This window comes from Strix aluco, chromosome 10 (genome assembly GCF_031877795.1).
Source record: "Strix aluco isolate bStrAlu1 chromosome 10, bStrAlu1.hap1, whole genome shotgun sequence".
NCBI classification, from domain to species: domain Eukaryota; kingdom Metazoa; phylum Chordata; class Aves; order Strigiformes; family Strigidae; genus Strix; species Strix aluco.
In genome coordinates this window covers 14002704-14029351 of record NC_133940.1, presented here as the reverse complement: position 1 = coordinate 14029351, position 26648 = coordinate 14002704, and positions in this window count along the sequence as shown.

The following is a 26648-nucleotide window of genomic DNA, read 5'->3' as shown; positions in this document are numbered from 1 at the left end:
CAATGAAGAGAAACAGCAAGTGAAAAGTGCTAGTCTGTACTTAAATACATCAGAGAGGGAGAAGGAAACATCCAGGAGGAGATGACACAACACACTTGTCACTCAGCAGTTATTGACAAGACTAATTTGTTTCTAAATGCTGCAATAAAATGATTCCCAGAATAGTGCAGCTGTATCATTATGGGGAAAGTAATAATTAAATCTTACTTATTGGTTTTCATATATACATGCGTGGATGTGTGTGTAATGTTAAATATTGTTGAAGTAGGAAGGTAAAGCACCTAGAAGTCTTGAAAACCATCTTCAGGTCCCAGCTTTGCTGCTGTCCTCATCGGGAACAGGACCTGGCTCTAAACACAGCCTGCAATGCTGCTCCTCACGAGATCTCCAGGTGCTTTACAAACACTAACACATCTGTCCTTGGAAACTGTCTCACAAAGCAAGGTGGGTATTTTCTATTACCATAGCATGGACATGGGAGATATTACAGGTTACAAGCCCCTGGTCTGATTTTCTATGACTTGTCAAGTAACCATGGGATTCAAGTCTCCATAGAAACATCTGTCATTTTAAAAATGTTTACCCATAAAAAAATAAATTGGTGATAGATGCCTTGCAGACCTAATTTTGCCTGCCAAACTGATTAAAATAGTACTGGGGGGAGAAAAAAAGACAAGAAAAAGCTTTTGCTGTTCTTCTCCAAACAATTTAATCTTACCAGCTGTCACATAACACAAACCATGCCCCAGGCTGCTTTTGAGTACCTGAGCTCTTCTGCTTCCCTTCTGACCTCTCATTTTTGATAGTGTCTCTTTAGAGATCCCTCTTGTTTGTGTAGCACTGCTTTAGAGGGAAGTGATGTGCCAACTATTAATACCAAATTACTGTTCATTCCAGAAAAAATACATCTCCTCCATCACGACGATGGATCCACGAGCTATTGCAGAATTGGGTGGCTGGAACATGTGGGCCTGGGCAGGTTGAAAACCTGAATCAAAGCCTGATCTGGTTTAATGATTTGACAGCTTAGTTTCAGCTTTGGTCCCTTCAAAGCAGAGGGCAGGCTGATCTGCCAAACATCAAAGCCAGATAAGCAACTTTGCCCTGGAAGGCAGTAATGCCATCAAAGGCTTTGGGGATCTTGGTCACTGGTTAGAGCTCAGGGTTCATTTGAGTGTTATGCTTCATAAACTATTTTAATTCAACAATATTTTAATCTTATCCCATTGTCTTCTGTCTCCCAAGTAATTCCCATTACTAACTAGACACAGAGCCCTGGCCTTGGAAGACATGACTCTCTTTTCCATCTCTGCTTAGCTGGAGGGATGGCACACTTGGGCAGCCTGTCTGCTCCTACCTCTGTCCTAAAACCAGCACACAGGAGGGCACTGAGATGGGCTCATCAGCAATGGCTACCTTCATGTTGATTCTGTATACACAAAAGCAAATGAAAGGACAGGGGGAGAAATTTCCCACCTGTCAAGAGGGTTCAGGCAGCAGCAGAAATTTCCCAGTGGGGTCGCTCCTGTCTTGTCAGATCCCTTCACACGGATGTGATTCCTCACCCATCAGCTTCAGTCCCCAGAACCACCAGCTCTTATGCTTCAGAGAATATAATTGTTTCTGGGAGGGCCGGACAGCAGCCTGCATGGCGCAGACACACGTGGACCAGTGCGGTTGGAGGGTCTGGGATGCTGTGCAGCGCCAGCAGCCATCCAGGCCAGGCAGCGGGTGGTGATGCCGAACACAGCACAGCAGTTCTGACATCCTTCTGCCTTTGGGGTTTGCCGTGGTGCCAGGAACTCCTGAAGGAATTTCATATTTGCTTGGCTATAACACAGTTACGGTTTGATACAGTTAAGAATAAACTTTGCTGTAAATTTCAGGGATTTATTATATGTCTCCTTGCTGGTTTTGAGTTGAACCATTGAAACCAGGACAGCTGACTCATGGGACTGTGCCCTTGGCCCTGCTGCTGGGGTGTAGCATGGCTCTTCTCCCAGGCTAAAACCCTTAAGTGAATTATCCTCCTGATCTGGACCAGAAACACACTGAGCTTCATCCCTGGCAGTGCCACTGAAGCATGGCACAGAGTCAGCTCTGGGGATGCTAAAATGGATGGGAAAACATGGGGGTGAAGGCCCAGCCCTGCAGGGGTGAGGCTGCCACATGGTTAGGACACTCTGCTTTTTCAGGGGGAGTGGAAGGATTTGAGGTGTGTCTCATTTGCAGCTGAGATTTTGCCATGAAATAATAGGTTTTCCTGTCACTTTAGCAAAGCTTTGCCTCTGTAACTCCTTTCTTTGTCCCACCTCCCTCACTGCCGGCAGATAAACCCTCCTGTAACTCTGTCTCTAAGCCAGGTCCTGCCTCACAGCCTCCCCAGGCCCCCACAAAGGGCAGGTCCCCTGTGCTGTGCCATGCCGTGTTGTGCTGTGCTAGGCCATGCCGTGTCATTCCATGCCATGCCAGGGGTCTTTACTGTCTCCAACTTGCACACCCACATGGAGGGAGGGATCCTGAAGTTATGTGCAAGTAATGGACCTACAGAGGCTCCTGGTGACTCTGCAGAGACCCCAGACCCCAACTTAGATACTTAAAATCAGAGAGCAAAAAACCCCCAAGACATGTAATGCCTAAACAGTATATAAGGAAACAGATATTTCATTAAGAAAAAAAATCTCTTAATTGTAACAGTCTCATAGTGAGACAATAAGTCATTTGACCAACATTTTCAGACTTACTGCAGGACTAAATGGTTAAAATAAAAGAAAGAAAACCCAATGAAATAAGAGTCTTGAGCAGGTTTTTTTTCCCCTGACCCAGAATAAATGATACTTCAAAATAGATGACATAACATTTCATGACTTATTGTTCTTTAAAAAATCATTAAGTCAACAACTGTTAGACTGACTCCTGGGAGCAAACTTGGGAATGCCATTAATATTAAAGTCCAGGACATCTGTCAGTGTAAACGCTGTCTCTTTGCAACTCTTTATTTGCAGGTTGAAAATAATTTCTGTAGTCAATACATATTTGAGTCACACTTGTAGGAGAGTGAAAAATACCTCCTGGTTTAAGGGTGTCAGATTCTCCACTGGAGATCTGTGCCGAAATAAAGAATATTTAACTTTGAGAAAAGTTAAATTCTATTCACCATGCCCTATAGGCAGTTACTTTTAAAGAAATTAGGGTAGCAGTTGTTGTAATTTAGAGTCTCTTACACGCATAATACAAAGCAATGAAAAATAAGACATGCTCAAGTCTGCTCAATGCCTTGAGAGAATGTACTTTAAATTATTCAAAGCAGTTTGTCTCTCATGTGGTATGCACGAAGCCCCTACATTCATCCCCCTCTCTTGGGAGCTAAAGGCAGGGGAAGGCAGCTGCAGGAAGGAGGAGGGCTGTGAGCACACTTTGACTGCTGCCAATGAGGTGTTTTGGCTCTGTCTCACCTTGATGTGGGGCAAAACCCCTCTGCCCTCAGTGGGATGCTGTGCCACGGTGCTGTGCTGGGATTCCCCCTCCCGTCTCTCAGAGCCCGTTTTTGGAAGAGCGGCTCATTCAGTAGCAGCCAAACATGAGTGACAGAGCTTAGAGCATGCACAGTGATAAAAATCCTTCTCTTTTTCCCTGGAGAAGTGCAGACTGTAGTCCACGGGGCAGTACTGTGTGTTGGCCTGTGGGGCTCCAACATGAGACCATTGTCCTCCTGGCCAGCATCTCCCAGCTCTCAGGTGGAGTTGTGCTTACTTTTCACAGAATCACAGAATCACAGAATCAACTATGTTGGAAAGGACCTTGAAGATCATCTAGTCCAACCATTAACCTAGTACCGCCAGTTCCCATCTACACCATATAAATTTCTTTCCTGGCGGGGAAGTATTTGCTTCACAGATAGCACTGGGCATGAAGAAAGCTCTGCAAGTGTTGGCTTCCTGGGGTGAGAAACCTGGGAGCTTTGATGAAGGAGTGCAAGCAAAGGAGAGAAAAAAACATTTAAAGAGCAAGTCGTGGGCACAGCATGGCTCAGGGCTCCACTTAGCACCTTCAAAGGCCAAGAAGAAATTTATCTTTTTTTTTAATATGTTCAAACCCAGGGCCATTATGAAACCTTTTCATTACAAAATTTGGTTCTGAATTTGCCCTGGCAGCCCTCTAAGGGGATGCTTCCAGCACAGAGAAACAAGAGGTCTCACAATGATTGATGGAAATACAGAAATATTTGGAAACATTAACAGCAGGGTCAGACAGGAATGGAAACTCGATGAAGCGGAGGTCCAGCTCAGTAATTTAAGTGGAACCAGCTTATCAGGAGGTCCTAAAATAGAGCTGGGTTGGTAACACTGCCCCAAACCTTCACTTTTTAACATAACAGTAAGGTTTTTCACTAGGATTTCTGGCAGAGTTTCTCTTTGCGAGTAAAGCAAACCCTTACAGACATCTCTGGGACTGGCAGTGCCTGGGCTCCTTCTGCAGCACAAGACCAGAACCAGGGCTTTGCTTGGAGCCACATGACTTCAGTGTGGCCCTGGCCACCTTCTCACCGTGATCCTAAAGAGGTCCTTGAGGAATGAAGGCAGTCCAGTGGCCTTTCTACTTGTCTCCCTCTGCCACTTGAGCAAAGAATTCAGTTTGGCAATAGGAGCTTACTATATAGCATAGTATATATAAGCAGGTAAACCTGCCTTCTCCATGAAGCAGAGGAAAACACTGTAGCCTGTGACGGATTACAGACAGGGCCAAATCTCTCATGTGGCTGAGGAAGATAGGCCCTCACAATTCCCTCCAGGAGCCAGTTTGTTGTACACCAATTGACATGAAATAAAATCCGGTCTAGAGAAATGGAGAGGTTATGAAGACTGAATGAAACACAAGAGCTGAGCTCTGCTCTGCTGCCTGGCTGCTGTGGTCCAGCCCTGTTTGCATCTGGGAAGCAGGGAACAAGAAGTCTAAAAATTAGACCTAGTATTACTATTAGGCTTAATATTTTCCAAGGTGGAGGGAATAATGTGTCAGCTTAAACCTGGTGGGTGGGATCAGTTCTAGTTTAGTGAGTTGTTTCCACCAAGCAGAGCCCACGGGAGCTGCAGAGCTGCCCTTCACAGCAGGGACAGACTATCCATCACCTCTCAGATCCAAGCTGGATGCTTGGAGGAAGGTGCAAGTGATGTCCATGAGCAGTATCCCATCACTGCTTTCCAAGGACATGGCCTCCATCAGTCCCTGAGGCTGTCCCTGTGCAGGGACATGGTCCATGCTGTCCTAGAAAGAGGACACGTGTGTGGCATCCCAAGCAAAGTGATTGCCTGGAGAATACAGCACCTGAATGCTGACAATTAGTATGTGGCTTTTAGCTGCAGAAATGACTAAAACATTTAGAACAATTTGTTTAAATAAAAAAGAAAGTCAGATGTCTGATTTTATTTTAAAAAGGCTAAGGTTCCTCCCTTTTATCTTCCAGATAGTTCAATAGCAGCTAGATTTGGTTTGGGCTGGCTTTCAATTTTTATTTTGCTATTTCTACTTAATAAGATGCTTTTGAGATGAGAGCTGGGGCTGTCCAGGTTACTCAGCCAGCCTTTTCCCCTCAGTTTAAAGATGCAGATGGGATGAAAGTTCATTTTGTAAACAAGGTGGCCTCTAAAGGAGGCTGAATGTGAAGATGAGGCAAGGAATATTTTGACATTTTATGCAAAATGTGTTACAAATTAAAATCTCAGCCTTGTAGAAGAATACAGACTCCTTGGCATCACCAAGCCTTTCTCAGGGAGGGCAGGATGCTCGTGAGGACGTGTGTGGCTCCTCTGCTGTATCACAGTCACAGACCCTAAATAACTCTGGTTATTTAGAGGCTGAGAAGACATTAACAAATATTCTCCTCCCGATGAAATCAATTTAATTGGCTTGACTCGGCTAGGAATAATGGTATACTTCATCTCCTCTTTGGGCATTTTTCAGACTATGTGCAGTGGCTGTAAAAACAGTTTTTATGATCTTCCTTCGATGGAATAATGAAATGAAATCCCCTATGTCCGATGCACCAAGCACTATAATTCATGGGTGAAACAAGAACGTGTGTTTGGGGGACAGCTCAGGACAGAAGGCAGGTTTTATTTATTGGGTTCAGGGTTTTTTTTGCTACTGCACTTCATTTCATTATGTAATGTCTCATACTATATTCAGCATTAATTCATGGGGCATTATTTGAAGCTTATAATGTAAAACCAGTGAAGTGTGTACTGGATGAGTGTTTTATGTGTGTGCACAATTACTTTGCTGAATCTGTTTTATCTGCTTTCAAGTGCTTCTTTCTCATATATCCCAATGTTTTAAATAGCATTTTTATTAAAGTGTTTAGGATTTAAGTAGGTAAACTCTACTGAATGATGCTTTCTGGGGATCTCTGGCATTTAAAAAATTAAAGTGGTATAGCTGAGCCTGGCTTAATTCTCTGAGCTCTTTAGCATGCGTTGCGTGATTCAGATGCCAAAATTGGGGCTCTCTATATCCTCTTCAGTCCTATGACCAAAGTAGACAGAAAAATTTGGATGAATTGCAGAAGTGGTAGATCAGAGGTCTTGAGACCTCTCAAACTGTCCAAAGCCAGCATTGCCCCATGGAGACAGTACAAAAGCCATCGGCACCAAGCTAACATTTCAAGCAATAAAAATGAAGTTGTTCCAGTTCTAAAGGCAGCAAGTTACCTGGCTGCATAACTGCATGTGACAGCCAGCATCTGTAACACTGTCGTGCACTGGGATTTTTGGTTACTGCCTCTGCTTTTCCAAACCACTTATTTGTTCAACCATTTGTACATTCTTCTTCTTTTTTAGGGAGACTCTTTCATGATGTGCTCATCACTGAGTGTTCAGGTTTATACCTACTCTTAGAAACCTGCCCTGATCAGGGCAGAGACAGGACTTGCAAGGGCCATAAACCCCTTGATCCCTCCTGTTGGGGCAGAGATGGAGACCTGCAGTGCATGAGCTCTGCACTCGCTTCTGCTTTCGGGGTAGCAAAGAGGGGTCAAAGATGAGTGAGACAGAGCAATGAGGGGGGGAAGGATGGTTTTGGGAGCCTGGTTTGGGCACTGAATTGCCAGTCTCACTGTCGGCAAATTCAGACCCCTTTTTGTTATCTGGTACTTGTTCCTGCTCCCCTTACCTCCCTGGGGAACCAGGCACATCCCCAAATCTCGGGATGCACTGAGCGCAAAGACTGACTCCAACATACACGTGCACACATGCACTCACACACATGCATCGCATCAGCTTTCTCTGCTGTGACCCTCCCAGCCCACAGCAGAAAGCACAGAGCCTCCTCGCACTCCGACCTGCATTTTTGCATGCCCAAAGAGAACAGTTTCCCTGCAGAGAGCACGCTGCAACATGCGCTGCAGCAAACCTGTCACCGGTGCAATTCACGGCAGTGCTGTGTGAGAGAGGTTTGTTTCCATCTGCTGTGGATGAGATGTCTGGCTCCTGTTCCCTTTTTTAGCCGTATTTTGCCTCCTGTGTGCCATGCCATGAGGCCTCGCAGCAGGCTGCCATCGCTCCGGGGCTCTGCGCATCCCACCCGGGGGGCAGAGCAAAACTGCCTCATGATGAATGAAGATAAATGGTGATCTCACGCTGATGGGCTCATTAAATTAACCCTTAAAAACACTTCAGCCCATATAGATCAGCGGGGCATGGGCAGCCTCTCCCCCCTCCTGCCCAGCCACCCGCAGCCGGGGGACAAGTGCAACTGAAGAGCCCTGCTCGCTCCATTAAACACTAAACTGCTGTAATGAAGTGTGATGGCAGTGATAAACCCCGCCGTTAGCTCCTGCCTTTGGGACATGAGAGCTGTCCGGGCTGCAGGGAAAGGCTGGGACCCTGTGCAGACCCGCTACGGGAGAGAGGGACACGCAGAGCAAAGCTCCCCGGAGTCCCCATCCCCAGGAACGACTTTGCAGTCGAGCTGTGCGAGGGATACACTCGGCATTTCTGCACAGCATTTCAACATACCTGTTTGCTTATGCTCCCCTCACGGTCAGATGCTTCTGCCCGTTGTATTTTACATCATTCTTCAGCTTGTAAAAAACTTTCCAGAATACCGTTTGCCCTTTCTTTACATGTTATTAGGTTTTTCTGCTGTTTTACAGAGTCTGCCATAGTATGTGCCTGCTCTTAATGCTTTGGAAATTACTGTATATTTATAATGTGTTCTGGATTTCCTGCATCTTCATCCGTATGGATTAGAGATGCTGCAGTTCAGTGGTGATAGAATAATTTTAAAGAGAAAAAAATATATATGGGAAATATTATGAATGCAGGAGCTTAAAACTGAAATTATTTTTATGGTTTATATTATTTTATCTCCATGAAACAGATAAACATGGAAAACCACAGCTTTCTAACCGCGGCTGGTCAAACAAATCATGTACTCGGACAGAGACACAGCTGAAGCCTGGGAAAGCGGCTGTGTTTTAGGCATCTGCCTAATGATCACAGCAGTGGGATTTGAGTGGCAATCGTGGTACAAGGCAGGTATCAGCCAGTTCAGTCAGATGAGGATAAATGTGACTTTTGGAGCCAGTGAGATGACGGTGGGGTCAGGTACTCAACCTCCCCTACACCTTGCAGGGTGGGGTCTTTGTGCTGGGTGGAACACAAACACAAACATATTGAAAGCAACAAAATCTATTTAAAGATCCAGTTTGGCAAAGACTGTAAGCTTACAAGATGCTTCATCCCTGTTCATTGAGTACTTAATCCACTTTGGAGATGTATTTATCTATAAGCACAGCCGCAGATCCCGCAGAGTGTATGAGATGGGATTCATGTTCATACAGCTAAGCACGTGCTTAAGTGCTTTGCTGAACAAGATACTCAGAAGCTTAAATGGTGGTGCATGTCTGATGCTGAGAGCAGGATCAGGCCCTCTGTTTGTATCAACAAATCTGACTTTAAATCGTGGCAAAACCACTACTTGTATTATACGTGAGAGCCCTTCTATTGCCATCAGCTTTTTCAGCTGTGGCAACAAATCCAAAAGCATGTCTGGAGTTTGTAGCCTGAATGTTTGCCTATTAAAAATATGTCTACAAGGAAAGCACATTTGTGGGTTATGTGGTTCAGGATGGGAGGATATGAGCACCCTTTCCCAGGGTTTTGAGTGATAGAGTCCAGCACTGTGCCCTGGGCACAACCAGGAGCCCCTGCCTTGAGGATATGGGTTGTGGCACTGACCCCACCTGAGGGGACTCCAGCTCTGACCTCACCAGAAATGTACCCCAAGTGTGCATGAAATTGCAAGGCAGAATCTGTTCTGCTGTGTAAACAGGGGATTTTCTTTCTTTCCATATAAATCATCTGAAGTTCCATGCTTCCTGCCCATCATGATGTGATGCTTTGAAGACAAGAGAAGAAAAAGTGATGGATGTGTGTGGTTGCAGAGGACAGAAGTCAGACTGGGAAGTTTTGATAGATACTGAAAGCCCATCTAGGTTTTCAGCCAACTATAAATTCATTTTGCAGTAGACAGATCATTAGAGAATGAGAAAGGAACAAAAAAGCCCAAACCCCTTTTCTGGCACAGATGGGGGATTTTTTCACATCACTTGGAAACTCCTGGGTATGGTACAGGATGTTTCACATGGTCACTGAGATTTCAACGTATGCGATGTGGAAAATATGTGTTTCCCATAGCAAACACATACAGCACAGCAGCTAAGCCCCATTAATCCTTATTTAACTTGCTAACCATACTGTCAAATCTTATTCCTATACTAATAACTGATAATATTTTACTTTACATTGGGTTTTTCCTGCACCTTGGGGTTGGTGGAGCCACATTTATCACTGTGCCAGCTGAGCTGAAGGGAAAGCTGTGTTCTGGCAGTGCTGAGGAGCTGCTGAAGGATGTTCCTTTTTTGGGGGTTCATCACTTCACATGCCCTGAACACCATAAGGATCAGCCAAATGCCAGAGAAAGGCAGAGGCAATGGTCAAGGCCATGAACATTCGTCCTGCTCCTTATTTTCTTGTGGACTTTGTGGCCACCAACAGGTTACACACACCTCTGAAGCAGAAATAACCCTTCCCACATCCTGCCCCTTGCCATTAGGGACTGTAGGTCTAGGCAATGGGACTGGAGTCACATATAGCAGCCCACACTGCACAGCTCCACTCTCAGCAAGATTAAGGAGCAGAAGAAAGCAGTTAAGGAACAAGTCTGGTAATTTTGCTAATTCTCAGACCCTATATTGTTATTTATGTAGTCCTGTGGAGAAGGAGAGTCACAGGTCCCATTGTCCTCTCCCCCAAGCCATGAGCTGCTGTTACAGCCCAGTGCACTGACCAAATTGCTCAGCCATATTCTTCCAGCAGCATGCCTTGATCTTCCTGCATTTGGAGAGCAGTGATGCCTTTAAATAATGCACTGTCAGTTGATTAACAAATATACTACCCCAAGTCAGATATAGTGCTACATCTACTCCTCCAAACCATAGGATCATAGAATACCAGGTTGGAAGGGACCTCAAGGATCACCTGGTCCAGCCTTTCTTGGCAAAAACACGGTTTAGACAAGATGGCCCAGCTGAATCATAAAAATTCTTGGGGAATCCACCACTTCCCTGGGATGATTATTCCAGTGGCTGATTGTTCTCATCGTGAAACATTGTCCTCTTGTGTCCAATTGGAATCTCCCCAGGAGTAACTTGTACCCATTACCCCTCGTCTTTTCCATGTGACTCCTTGTAAAAAGGGAGTCTCCATCTGCTTTGCATTCACCCTTTCAATACTGGAACATGGTGATAAGGTCTGCCCTAATCCTTCTCTTCTCAAGGCTGAACAAACCCAGCTCTCTCAGCCTGTCCTCACAGGGCAGGCTGCCCAGTCCCCTGATCATCTTTGTGGCCCTTCTCTGGGCCCTCTCCAGCCTGTCCACAATGTTTTTGTATAGTGGGGACCAAAACTGAACACAGTATTTCAAGTGTGGCCTGACAAGGACTGAGTAGAGTGGGATAATGACTTCATCTCTGCTGGTGATGCCCTTGCTGATGCAGCCCAGCACCCCGTTGGCTTTTTTTTTGCAGCAGCACACTGTTGACCATATTGAGCTTGTTGTCCACCAGGACCCCCAGGTCCCTTTCCACAGAGCAGCTCCCCAGCCAGGTAGATCCCAGCCTGTGCTCCACTCCTGATTATGTTTTCCCAGGTGCAAGACCTTACACTTGTCCTCGTTGAATGCCATCAGGTTCTTGTTAGCCCACTCTTCCAGCCTATCCAGGTCTTCCTGCAGGGTGGCTCTCCCTTCTGAAGTGTCCACTTCCCCACTCCATTTGGTATCATCAGCAAACTCCATCAGGGTACCCTTGATTCCATCACCCAGATCACTTATGAAGATATTAAGCAGCAGTGGACCCAATATCAACCCCTGGGGGACCCCACTTGTGTCAGGTTGCCAGTTTGACAAGGAGCTATGTACCACCACCCTCTGGGTGCGGCCGGTCAGCCAGTTCCCCACCCACCACACAGACCTCTTGTCTAGACGATAACGCATCAGTTTCTCTAGGAGGAGGCTGTGGGGAACCATATTGAAAGCCTTGGAGAAATCCATAATCCATAATGTCTCAATCAAAATGCAATGATACAGCATTTATCCTCCCCTTGTTTATTATTTCTGAGTTGTCTTTAAACATATATCTCATTTAGGGCAAACCAAGTCACAGCTATATTAGATTACAGCAAGGAAATAGGATTATTTTAAGTAGATAATATAAAACATGCCTATGGAAACTCCATGCTAATTGCATTATCTTTGGTACATTGTGAAAGAATTATCTGTATTGTATTAGGTGGTGGAAACATGCCAAAATGCTATTTAAAATGTGAGTGGGTTATAACGACAAGTCAGTCATTGGTCACAAATAAATTAAAAGGCAGGAGATGTTTGCATTCATCATTTCTGACTTTCATTTTGTACCCTCTCTCCCAAGGCTGTGGCTGTGGAGACCAACCGCACGCCAATGGCTTAAACACAGAGGTGAAGCTCTTGTGATTGTATTTCCCATCAGACAGCCCTTTCAACTCCAATCCTTGCTGCTTGGAAAACATGAGAGATGACTCTAAAGAGCATGGAGAGCAAGTGCCAGCAAACGCCACTTGTAGTCAGTGGTTCTGTTTTTGTGAAACATTAAAGTTTCCATCATAATTTGTCCAATCTGGACCAAATGACAGTGACAAAATTTGTAACGATTTTTTTTCTCCTGCTGACAACTGGCTGGGAACAACACAGGCGGCTGTCAGCAGCGTCATGGTGTGCTTGGAACTGGAGCCCAACCAAGTGTCATCAGCAGGATCGGAGATAATTTATTTGACAGGCTACTAATGAACCTAAATATGACAACAAAAATGACTTTCTAATCTACCCAAGAATTTAGAAACTGAAAAACCTGATTAGAGTCTCAGTCTGGGGGTCACACTGCCCTTAGCCCCACAGCTCACAACTGCTGAAGATTCAGAAGAAAATTTTAAAAATTACTGAATTGCCAGCAATTTGTCTGAGACAGCTGAGAGTCAGGCTGTGGTCCTGGCAACCCAGGTCCCTCATCTGTTGCTGTCTCTGCCAAGTCTCACCATGCAGCCCTGGACAACTGACCTCCATTTTCTCCTGAAGGTGGATAGCAGCTACTTCCTGTTTAAAAAAGCTCCATTTGAACACAAATCATAAAACACAGATCAGAGGACTAACACTGGTGAATCTCATTTGAATGCATCTAATATCTTTGGCTTGGAGGAAGGGAGATGGGAAATTTTATTGCTTTTAAGGAGTTCAAAACCTTCAAGATTTTCATTAACAAAATCACGTTGTTCTACAGAAAACTGACCCTGAAGAAAGCAACATCAGCTTTTTTCTTTAAGCCTATGGAAATACCTCGGGTCATTGTTTGCTTCATTCTTTAAAGCTTTGTGCCGCTCTGGGTTCACGCCACATGGATGTTATCCCTGTCTCACTCCAGTTTTCAGCTCAACCGCTGAGGCAGAGAAGCTGGAACCCTCTGGGCCTCCCCAGGAGACAGAAACCCACCAAATGCTCTCCAGGGCAGCCTGAAAAAGCCCAGAACATCAAAGCGGTTCAGCAATCCATCCCCTTTTTCCTCCAAAGCACTCGGAGCAGTAGTGATTTCCTGGAAGACAGCTAACAGGCCCAATTAAACCTGGCTTTCAATGAAATTTTTGCAATTGCTACCCGTGCTGCTCTCAGGCCTCATGTATTAATTATTCCTTTTCCCAGGCTCTTCAGTGGGCCCGTTACAAAAAGAAAAAAGGCAAAATTAAAAGCACATTCCCTGATTAAATCCCCGCTCTGGTCTTTCTGGTTTTAACCACCTCCCTGTGGCTAAAACCCCTCATTTTACTGAATTCTGCTCAGGCAGGGAAGGGAAGCAAAGGATGGGCATTTGGTGCTTGGGCTCACCTGGGCCCACACCAGCCCTGTGGAGAAGCTGCTGGAGCAGCAGCCCCAACACCCAGCAAGCCAGGATGGTCCAGCAAGAGAAAATCTGAGACACACTTTAACAGGCCAGTATTGCCTGGTGGAGTTTAGCCTGGGGATGTATTTTAAGCAAGGAAATAGGATTTCTTTGCAATTTTCTACTACTTTCCCATTTCGCTCACATGGCAGTTCACCTGTCTCTGCTTAACTGAACGGAACACAAGCTGTTGTGGCTTGATTGAGAGCTTATATGGTTTTTCTTGCCTCGGTTTCCAGGCGCATTTCTCCAGGGCATAGAAGCCAGCGGGGACGTGCGGGAGTCGTGTGTAGGTTGCTCCAGTGTGTGCCAATAAAATGTTCGCAGCACATGAGGCGCTTGCCGGGAAGATACGGGAAATCTGTTGCTGAGAAAGGATTTGAGAAATGTTTGTGCCAGTTTACAAACTTTTTTGGCAAGTGAGGGTTTTGTACTCTGCCACCTATAAAAGAGGCATCTTGGGGAACAGTGAATTGCCAGTGATGGGCTCTGTGGGAGATACAAATCACAGCTAAGCTGCTTTTATTCTCAGATCCTATATTGTTATTTATGCAGTCAATTATAGAGCCGTGTGCTAAATTGTACATCTGAGGAACCTCTGACAACCAGACCAGCACGTAGCTCACTAGTCCAACGTTCCCAGGTGTCTCTCCAGCTTCCTGATCTCTGGTGATTTTGAAAGACACTTTTCACAGAAATGTGCCCTTCTTCCCACCTAAAAGTAAAATTTTGTGTCAAAATTACATGTTGTTGAAATCCAGCTTGGGCGATATTCTGCTCATAGCCTTTGGCAGATTTCAGGTCTCATTTTGTAGCTCATTAGATCTGGGAGTAGGAACCTCTACCATTTGATACAGAAATGTTGTCATTGAGGACCATAATGATTTCATCTAGTTTTGGATGACAATGAAATATGAGATTTGATAATAATGACATTCCATGGCAGCTGCTTGTAGAAGTTTTCTGGGTTTTAATGTCAATCTGCATCTCTTGTCAATGCTTTATTCAGAATTTGCTGCAATGCCCTTGCCTTCTAGGAGAAATGATGAAAGAAATAGCCCTTAACTCAGCAAAATATTTCTGAGTAAGAGATTTTTGGTAGGATAACTGGCTGCAAATTAACTAATTTTTTTTTGTATGAAAAGCTTGTTATTTTGAAGATAAATTTGCAAAGAAAATTTTCCATTAGAAAACCTGCATGAAAGAATGTCTCCATTTTCTATGTCATTATTAATAACATTGCTCTATGAGCAGTGTAATTAAGATATTCATCAAATACCTTAATATCTATATATCAAATATCTAGTTTCAAATCTGATGTAGAAATGAATCTTTTAAAACTTTGGTTTTCAATAAGAAGATGTCATTCTTGGTAAATTAGGATAAAGTCCATTATTTTCCTTTAGCTGTACATGTGGTGTAAAATATTAAAAGCATTTCAAAATGTTATTGATTTTCCCATAAGTGTGACAATTCCAACAAATGGTACCTTCAGAATATATGATATATCATTACAGGGGTTCCGGGTAGTGACCCTATTAAAAATATCTGTTGCCAGCATGCATAGAAAGCATTATCAAGACCATATTACCCCCAAACACTTTATGAGCCAGTGATATGCATTCACTGAGCCAGAAAGCCTCTGGCCTCCTTCCACTGAATTCAGTGGAGTTGGATGATGAAGATTTTGGCTTCATAAACTGCAGTATCAGCCACCTGGATAAATGGCATGTTTTGCAGGCGCGCGAGCGGTGCCCTGGGCCCTGCCCACAGCTCCATCCCTGCCAAAGCATCCACCCCCTGACCTTGCCAGGCTTTCCTTGTCCCTCCTCCAGCTCCCAAATAATTTCTCTGTTTTCAGTCCCCTGTCCCCGGCTGTCGGTATCATCATGGGGGATTGTGCCCATGCGCAGGGAGTCGTCCCCGTGTCCCTGGCTGCTCTGCATGCAGAGCTGTTTTTTTTCTCTCTGAGCTTATCCACAGGGCCTGCGAGGGCTCACGGGGTGTTCTGCAAATTTCCAAAAATATCAGGATTGAGGGCAAAGAGGAGGCAAGTTTGACTATCATGAGTGAGAGAAAGAAAACTGAATTTAGCAAGATATCTCGGCTTTTTAGTGAGGAGGTGTGCTCCTGACCTGCGGTACCCCAGTCCCTTCTGGTGCCCGTCATCTGCTGCTCCGAAAACGGGCTCTGAAATACAAAGTTGGGGATAAAGTGCCTGCACCAGATGAAGGGAGGAGGGCCTGGATGACAGGACAGGTAGGCCTGGGGAGGTTTACTGTGAGGAGGTTGCTCCCCATCACCCCTGCTTCACCCAGATACCCACTCATGGCACCCACCAGCAGCTTGGCAGAGATGGACAAGCCAACAGAGACCATTACCAGAGCATCACCCACTTTTGGTGCAGATGCTCTCAAACTGAATCCTTCCCATGAGGACAAACGTGGTGTTTAGGTATGACCTTGACTCTTTAACACATTACCTATGATAGTTGTAGGAATACCCAAGACATCTGCTGCTTCAAATGCTGGCCTGTGGCACCCCGAAGTGCTGGGCACTCGCTAATACCCTCATTCCAGCACTGCCCACTACTCCCTGAGATAAACTGGTGCATCTTAAACCACAAGCAAATTAAAAATTGCAGCATGGCTGCAGCAAGCCATGTTGCAGAAATCTTCCAGTTGTCTGCACCAGCTATTTATTTGCCTCTGTCTGCCTCAAAAGCAGACAGCTCTTCCAGTCATCCTCAGGATTTCTGCTGATGATTAATGCACAGCAGGAGCATCTGGAAAGCCTCAGATGAAACAGACTGTGGTAAACGGATCACTTTTGTAAGTGATAATGAAAATGCCATTTTGTCCTTTGTGAACACCCCAGCTGGCTCTGGACCCACCCCAGCATGGGCAGAAGTAGGGCCATTTTTATTCGAGGGTCACTTTCATTAGAGACATCTGGGGCTTTCAGAGGACACAGCTGCACCAAACACCAAGAGTATGCCATGATTGGCTCCTTATATTGTGCTGGGAGATCCTTGGACACAGGACAGTGGAGTCATCCTCTTTTCTATTCCTTCTTCCACTTGCAGTGCTATATTGCAATTCCTTGGACTGCAGCTGGACTCATCTACAGAGAGCAGGTGGGCTGGGAGAATAAAGATAAGGAATGTGCTTTATACTCAGCTTTCAAGCAAGAGTGATAACTGTGCATTTCAAAGGATGTCTACCAAGAAGTAGGGCTGTTATATGTGTTTAATTAATTTGAAAAATGGTCTGTTGTTTTTCTGTGTTCTTATTCTTTTAATACCATTCTGCTTTTTCTCAGTTAAATATATGTCAAGAGCTGCAGCTATTTTGCTGGGAGCAAAAAACCCTGTTTCCTTACCTGTTTCTGTTGCTGTTCTCTATAAAATGTTGAGAACATAAGACACCACAAAGATACAGTTCTGTGACAGCATTTACTCTCTACATGCTAACAGGCCCAAGTATATATAAATGTGCATATACACATACTAGTGTGCATGTGTATATATATATATACACATGTACACTGCTAAGACACTGGAATTGGGTGGGTTTTGCCATAGACATCCCAGAGACCACCTGGGGTCCCAAGCTCTTTAAAGGGATGCCTCTCTGTCTCCAGGCAGAGGGAGGTAATAAGTCAGAAACAACTAATGACATCATTTATCTCCGCTAGAGCCTACTTTTTTGTTACTTCAGACTGTGCACAGGAGATAGGATTCACACCAGGCAGAAGAGTGTACGACTACCAGTCCTGAGCCACGTTTCTAGCCATTATAAGCCTCACTCCCCTTCTTCTGACAACCTTTTGGCTCAAGAGCACATATCCTCTCCTGATCTCTCAAAATACCGCATGACTCAGTTACATGGACATCCTTTGCTATCATTTGCACTTTCTTGTTCTTACAACAAAATCATGACAATTTCTTCCTGCAGTTAGGGAGCTGCTCTTACCTGAAAGGGTGAGAAACTCTGATTTAGGGGAAGTTTCTGGTCTTCCTGGTGCCATTTACATTTTGCCTTCACTGACATTATCCCCAATGTAATATAAATGAAATCAGAAATAAATCGTCCTTTCTTTTTACCAGTAAATCAACTTTTTCCTTCCTTCACTTTACACCTCTACAGCCTTGTATTACATGTGTCGTACAAATGAAAGCCCAGCTGTAGCAGATTTCTAAAGGCACAAACACTGCTTTGGTGGATACGCCAGGGATGACAAACACTATCAGGATGCAAACCTGGGTGTTTTGCTCTTTATCTAAATTTGGGCTAGAGTCACATTATGCTCTAGTCTCATAGTAGGGGTGAGCAACAATTACAGGATGAATGAATATACATATGTGTGTATATATACACGTGTACAGAACCACTGAGAAATTTTTTATCATACAGTATGTCTGAAATGCAATTGCAGATAAGAGATCCTACACTTAGGAAACGCATGTAGTATCAACATCCTCTGCTTTGCCAAGCCCAAAGCCTTGGGGATATATCAGATCCAGTGAAATGCAGAGAGTGCCATTCAGAGATGGGATCTAAATTTGGAAATTTTCCTGCTTCTTTCTGTTACAAGTTTACTACATGGGAAATATTTTCCCAGATCACAGCAAAAATCACAGGGCTGACTTTGTCAATCACCATCTTCTTGCTGGAGCCTGGGAACGCACTAATATGATAATGATTCCTTTAAGTCCCCGGCTGATTAGGTGTGAACAATGACTGATGACTCCTGTATCATTAGGGATTTCCTTTCCCTCCCCTCTTCTCCCCATTTGGGAACACCAGAAGAAATGTTTGCTAAACAAGAAGTAGTGCCCTGCCTTTTCCTTGATTAAAAAGTTCCCCCCAAAAAGGAGGAACTAAATTTGGAATTTATATATAAAGAGCTGGTGCCACATGAGTCGTACCATAACTCTCCACCCCGTGAGGCAAGGAGCCAGCCAGCAGGGAACGTGCCAGCGCAGAACACCCACCACTTGTCACTCTTCTGCTGTGCACAAAGCTCTGCAACCAAGACACTTCTTTCCCATTACCTCCGGGGGTTACGTTGGCATATTTTATGTCCTTTAATAGCACCTGATGTTAAATACAAAATGACAGTAATATATTGTAGAGTTTATAAAAAATCACTGAGGGCTTTCATATCAGGAGGCAGCTCCAAAGCTGACTGGAGGGTTTTACACATGCATGGGAAATGCATATGAAGACAAACGTCTTTTTTTTTAACTGAACTTTATTATTAAGAGACACTCAAAAAAGAGAAGCAGGGAACGTCTTGGATTCCAACAGAATGCAGAATGCAGAATCAAAGATGTGGTGAACAATCGCATCATTATATGTCAGAAGTGAAGTTAATTTCAAAGGGGTGAAATTTCTCATTAAAAGCTAAAAAAATATACAGATGGCACTCATTTAAAGTGTGCTTTTATGAAAAAAATGGGCTCTATGTATCTGCTTGTCTTCTGACTTGACACTGCCGCATCCAAAGCTGAAATGTGTGCTCAGATTTATCTCTGAGACTTTTTTAATAATGTATGTTCATTATGGATTATTTTCCAATGTGTTGTAAAGTCAATGGGCATAATACTCTCCTGAGGGCTCGGGGACTTTTATGTGCCACTTTGAAAGATGAGGTGCACCTTGGAAATTCAAAGAAAACTTGATTTGTGGGTAAGAGACAACACTTCATTGCAGGGAGCATTCAAGTTACAGATGTCTTCTCTCCTTCTCCTTCACTGCACCTCCTGAGCAGCATGCAGAAACATCCAGACCAGTCTGAGACAGCCTATGCTGAATGCAGGAGGTGATAAACTGAGAGCATGCACATCAGAGATGCTTCCAAAATTAAGAATAGACAGGTTTAGTGAGGAATAATACTGGTACATGTGTTTTGGGACTATTTTTACTTTCATATCCAATTTTGCAAAGTGCTCCCTAGCACACCTGATGACAAGGGACACTGCAGGCTCACCGTGTGCCAGAGACTTTCCCACTGGATTTTTGGCTACAAACCAGGGCCAGAAAATACTGCATGTGGAGCCAAATGATACTCCAAGAGGAGAAGCAGTCTGCCACAGCTGCCCAGTGCATCAGCTCGATGCTTCAAATTAAGGTGTCTAACGAGGACTTTTGACCAGTGAGGGGCTGACAAGGCAAATAAATTAACAACTTGCACAGCTCAGAAGCAAAGAGGTGACTGAGCAGCATAGCCATTTGTTATTCAGAGTAATTTCTCCAGTTAGGTGGCAAACAACTTGCAATTGTGAAGGATGATATTTTCTGGGGAAGTGGAGCTGTCACAGCACTATTTGGATCTTAAATTAAGGCCACCAACTTTCACTGCTGTGGTATGCTGAGGTGGGAGGGGGTCATACCAAATGCTGAAGCTCCCCTTCCTCCCCAGTATCCTGCCATAGTTACCACCAGTCTGGAAAGGGACCTCGAGAGCTGCTGGGTTAGTATTGCTTATGCAACTGAAAACAGACGTAACAATGATGAAAAACTAGATTTTTATGTGGTGCTCCTTTACCAGCACATTCCTGGCTAAATTTGAAGTTGCTCTACAGCAGGGGAGACACTGGGAAAGCAAATGCTCCTGACAAAGCTCGGTGGGACTCTGCAGTTTGCCCAGGCTTATCCCAGGACAGGAACCACTTTGGCATCAGCAAATGTTTCATGTGCTCACTGAAACGTCGGGAACCAAAAGAAGTATTAAAATCAAACACGCAACTGTTCCCTGGCTGCAGGAAGCAGAACCTCGCCACGGCAGGGCAGCAGCTGCTCTTCACACTGTTCTCAAGGACCAGGTAGCATGAGCATTACAATTAGTGAACAGAATTAATTCATTCTTGATTCAGTCTTTAATTTCAATGTTCTCCAAGGGGAATCTTTCTGAGACTTAAGAGTTGAAAGCAGAGCACAATGCAAGAAAATGAGAACATGCTCAATATAACTAACGATGCAGACAACTTCCTCCCACAGAAATTATATTATATACAGGAGCTTATTTCATCTTTCGCTCTAGGGGAACGTATTATAAATTCTGTTTACTAGAGCAGCCTGAGACAAAATGCTTGCATTTCCTAACATGGAGGAGCCTGGCAGATTCCCTTGCATTGTTCACAGCTCTTAGTTGTACCAGCTCACTTTTCTGCTTTACTGTGTGTTTCTAGTAGTACCACCGTGATGGCAGAGCCTTCAAAAGAGTAAGAAGTGCTGGACTCTAAGAAGTCCCAGTATAAACTTTCCTCAGTGGGAAGAAAATTATTATCTTCCCTCATTTTGTTTCATGCACAGAACTAAATGAATCAGATAATAGAAATCACAGGCTGAAGAAGGTAGTGATTTGCAGGAAAATTTGTTTCCACTGGTTTTGAGCAGAATAGGCATGGGAAAAATCGATCAGATCAGAGACACTAGCTCAGAAAGGATCAAGATGCATTTGACTTTTTAGGATTAATTTTCTTTTAAGCTGCTTATTGTAAGAAATGTGGTTGTGTAAAGAACAACATAATTACATGTGAGGAAAGATGGGCTGAAGAGAAAGCAAAGCTGATAGCCCAAATGGATCAGTTAATTATCTTTAAAAACTAATTTTTTGGAGGAAATCATGTCTTTCTGAAATGATGCTAACCTTTGGTCACAACTCCCTGGTTGTACTGGAAAGTATCGTCTAATGCATGCTAAGGAAATGAAACTGAGTAGAAGCGGCAAAAAAAAGAGATAGCACAGGGATGGGAGAGTGTGTGTGTGTGTGTGTGTGTGTGTGTGTGTCTGCTCCCCCCCCCAAACTCTGCTCCCATTGGTGCACCAGCTTAGCTGCTTTTGTGTAGAGAGGATGAGTGAGAAAAATTGTCCCTGTACGTTAATCTTGATTTGGGCTGGGGGAAGTCTTGAAAAGATGGAAGGTTTTTGCTTTTGCTTGCTGTTCAAGGCATGGTGGATTGACAGCACTGGAGCAAGTTTTGTGATAAAAGCCTGAGCTACCAGTTCAGTGTTGCTTGAGGATTAAGGCAAGAGCACCTCTCTTGACGCTCTCCCCTACTCTTGCTGTTACTGAAAATGCTTCTCAAGCAGTAGTTATGGTCCTGGTTAGCTGAGGGAGGTCTAGAGGCCATCAAGCCCCTTTAGTATTCTGGGAGAGAGAAGGTTTGATCTGCCCAAGATACAGATGGTAAAAACTGTCTTTTACTTCTTCACCAATAATTAGCTCCAGAAAACAACAAAAACAGCAAAAACATCCTGATCAGACTAATTACTTTGCTGCATGTTCCCAGCCTTGGGCAGGAATAACTGTCTAAAATTTCCCAAAGGGGGTCCTGGAGGGCCTATTCCCACTCACCATTTGAAGACCACCCACTTGGATGTCACATTGAGTATCTCCCTGGGTACAGAGGTGTCTGGAAGGTATTTAAAGCACTGGCATTACACACTTACTGCTTTTAATTGTATTTTCAACTTAAATTGGTTTTATACCACATGAGGTATGAGAGTCTGTGCTGGTAGGGAAAGCTAGTGCTAATCCGCAGGAAGAGTCTCATCTCTGTATATTCCTCATGCTCATCTTTCAGTCAAGTGACTGCAGATTAAGACCCCACAGAGAATACATCTGCAGAGAAAATGGTTACAGCAGCATCTTTATGAAAGCTCTCTGAATGGATTGAGGTACATGGAGGGAAATAAGTCATGGGGAGAAGGGAGATGGGGAGATGCACTCTCCCCAAGGCTCATGAGCAGCAGGATTTCGACCACTCTCTGCACAACTTGTTTTTATAACATTATTTTCACTTGGTTTGATGGAACTGGTTGTGATGTACACACAAGATGTGTTTGCTGTGGCAGGTGTCACTGCTGGTCCTATAGCAGAGTGTGTTTGTGTTTACCAGTACTGTGGGACACGATCCATCCTGAGCCCAGGACCACAGTCCACCTGGAGCTGCAGAAAACAGGCCTTAGCTACTAAAAGCATATAAACATAATGTAATTTCTAAATACACACCATTGGAGAAACACACACCCGATCCCTTAGAAAGGCTGAGACAGGCAAAACATGGTGTCTTCACTCTGCAAAGGTCTGGTTTGTTCAAGTCTCATCCCGTCTCTGCTATCCCAAAGTCCTTTAGATATGGGAAGGCACTGTGAGAATAAGAAAAAGTTGATAACGTCAGTTAGGGCCAATATAGATATATATATATTAGAGGCTTTAAGGATTTGGATTTCATGGTACACATACCCAAGGTTTTTGAAAGAAGCACTGTGCTGTTTGCTTTTGCCAACCTCACTGCTGCGTGGTCTGCTCAGCCAGGTTTGCTCCTCAGGGAGCTTTCCTGCAGACACACAGGGTCATACCATCTTCTGGGTTATTAGAGCAGCTGTGTCAATACTGGCCAAACTATACTAAACTGCCTCCTTGTTTCCATAGTGACATTTCTGCTTATATGAGTAATTTTGGGTTCTTCTTTGTCACACTCAAAAACACAAAGCATAAAGGAGATATAACAGGCAATGTAACTACTATGCATCAAGTGCATGTCCCAACTGGGACCAGTGGAGCTGCATCCATAGGGGACAGCACTGTACAGACACACCTTCCTGGGGCAGTGCAACTGCACAGATGTCTGTCCCCCATTTTCTGGTGTACAAATACCCCAAGGAGCAAATTGTCTTCAGCTTTGTTTCCCAGCTTGCTAATGATACCTGCCTAAAGGACAGGCATCTGAGAGCATCAGATACCCAAAATAATCTCAGAATACAGTGCCTGGTAGATTGGCTGTGGACCAACATGAGACCAGTGGTAGTGCTCTGGAGTCCATCCAGATGTGACTCTGAACCTCGGTAATTCCTAATCCTTCAAATGGGAAAAATCTTCTTTTCAGAGAAAACCACTACAACTCTTCTGACCTCTCATCTCTTTGCTCTTAGGGTTAAGTCCTTGCTACTAAGATTAAGTTTGGGTTTACCGGTAGAGGTGGTTCAGTCTCCAGCACCAGTCTGCATGGTGTCTTGTATCTACAGTGCTCCTCTGCTCTTCATGGTTCAATGAGAGCTGTAGCTACATCATTACTCTAACCTTGTGCGAGTTAGTGAAAAAACAGCAACTTGTGGTTACATGTGTTTTACCAAATTCACATTCTCTAATTGCAAAAGAGACTCCACAGTCTGAAGAACAAAAGACCAGGGTCTAGTGATCAACGTGATAAATTTGGCCATGTGTGCTCTGTTTGTTCAGTGGAGTACAGTTGTCAAATAATAGGCTTCCAGGCTCTGTGAAGCAAATTAATTTTGTATCCTTTAATCAAAAAACTTATATTTTTCAAAACAATACCCTCTTTTCCTTCCCTGAGGGCCCTGCAGAGCATAAAGCAATGCACAGAAAGAAGAGAAATAGATGGAGAAAATAAACATAGTGACAACATGACAAATCTTTATAATCTGGTAGAAATTTCGTTCTTTTTTTATTGCTGCATGAATCTGAGCCTGGATTTCTGTTATCTGCTGTGGTAAATAAGAATGAATTAATGTGAAAAAAAGTGTATTTATAGCATGAATATACTGCTGAGTAATATAGTGGGTTTTGCTGCTTGGGAACACAGAGACCAAGTCTTATCCCAGTGAAACACTTTTGTCACCCTGCCAAGTACATCCTGCTGACAAATCCTAAATCCGTGAACAACCGGGGCCATAGGATTGCCTATGTGTGAGTCAACCACGACTCCAGGATTGGAAGATAGCAAGTAGATAATCAGTTAAAATAAAAAATACTGTTTTTTTAGAGAATATGTGAATTAACAGTGGAACTCCTTGCCACAGGATGCTGTGGGTGCTAGAAGATCACAAAGTTCAAAAGGAAGCAGGAAAAATTAAAGAAGGAAAACATCACTGAGGTGTCTCAAATACAAAGACAACATCTCTGGACTGGGAAGTCCTGGGGCTGCAAACTGTGGGAGTTTGGGAGCATTTCCTAGGAAAGTGTTGTTACCTGCTTGCCCCTTTTGTAATCTCTCCTGTCTGCTAGACAGATCTTCAGCATGGTGCAGCATGATCATTGCTATCTTCTCACTGAAGGATTTGCCAACAGGCTCTGTCACTTGTGCTGCACTTGTGCTGCTGTGCCTAAAATGGCAAGAAATTACGGGATTTCCAGACCCTAAGTGTTTAGGCCTTTCTGATTCAGGGACAAAGAGAAGGAGTTTGGGTTAAATGGATAAGAGCCCTAATGTAAATAAGGCACTGATATCTTCAGTATCATGCCATGGACACTGGATGTGAGCAGGATTAGACTATATGGTGCCCAAAGCACTGATGCCTTGGAGGTTCCCTCTCTTAAGTAGTGACTTAAGAATGATCTTCAAGAAAGCATAGACCCAGCATTTTGGTGTTTCTTAACGCAGGATGAACCCAGTTTTTAACAAGCTCATCTTCCCCCAGAACAGTTTTTCATACAAGACATACTGTGTTTTTGTATTTATTCTCTGTGATAAAGCTTTCCTAGGGCTCAGTCAGGTACAATTTTGGTGTTTAGCACTGTCTCAGCAATCTCATCTGGATGAGTAAGAAAACTGAACATATCTCTCCTTTTCTCTTATTCTGGAGTGTCAGAAGAGAATGAAAATGAGTTGAATGGCCTCTCTACCTATTCCAAACAAACTTCTGTTTCCCCCTGTAAGTGTGGTTGAAAGGAGCTCTCATTCATGTTAGTGTCTACCCTGCGGAACTAGCTAACAGATAGGGCAAGAGGGTGAAAAATGGTTATAAGCTCTCATTTTCAAATTACTAGCTTTGTGTATTGCAAATTCATAAATAATGCTGGGGAATATCTCTCTTACCCCAGTGGGAGCAGACACATCACTGGGTTACATTGCTTTCGTGTGTCATTAGTCTTCCCAACCACTCTTATCTCATGACTAAATAAATAGAGTTTACGTCTTCAAGGGGGACTCACAGCAACATTTTGGATTCCCTGTTCCCTCACACCTTAATTCTGATCCAGATTAAGGGACCCACTTCAGTGAATACCTGATTTTCAGCAGGTGTGATAACTACAGTGAGACTTTTCATGTGCTGAGAATCAGGCACTCACCTAACTATCATCTCAGTGAATCAAGATCTGAAATTTTCTCTTTGTGAAGTGAACATGTGCACAGAGATGAAACACATGCAGTTAACAATGGTACAACATTTCACATACACCTGAATGGGCGATCAGCATTTTATCAGGAATGACGGCTATCTCTGCATACTACCTGAAAGGAATATATTTAGCAGCAGAATTCGTAAGCCTAGATTTCAAGCACTGTGTGAATATGCAAGGCACTTCAAGGCTGTTGAACACCTCATCTGTTGCCACCAAGGAACACTTAATAAAAAGCAGCTATAATAATCCTTGCAGAAATGCCAGCGTTGATTGTGAATGTTTGAAGATACATCTTTGGACCTTTGCCAAAGGCCTCTCAACCAACCGCCTGCAAGGTCAGATGGCTGCTGGCTGAGATGCCTCTGCCCCTGTAGGCATCGGGTCAGGTCTGCCATCAACAAACGGCCTGGGGAGAAGGACTGGCAGTGCCAGCTGGTGCCAGCCCATTTCTCACTGGCAAAATCACTTCAGCATAGAGAGAGTTTCTTTTTGAGAGCAGTGAGGAAGGCCTCGCTACTAGGGAGCAAGGAAGATGTCAGAGCACCAAGTTATTACTCACTGCAATTACATTTATGCTTAAAATTATGGATTAAACCCTATCTACGAGGTCTACAAAGAATAACAGATAAATTCAGTCAATGCTCTGCTTTAATTTTTTCAGATGAATGTTTCTTTTTATACCAAGCATATGGTGCACTAGATTTCAAGTCCCATTGATAAAGACTCTAATCTCTGTAGTCTCTTTATTATATTTTTCCATTTTCTGCTGAGTTGGAAAAAGGCGTTGCATACCATCTGTCAGCGTGATCATAGTGCAATTTGCAGAAGTTTCAGACCGGTACAGCATTAGTAGCAGCTCGCTTATGGAAGCAATATAGCCCCATTAAAGAGTTACTTCACAAACAAAAACTCATTTGTGCAGCATGTTAATGACAATAATGCAAATGAATCTGTCATGTTTGTAGCT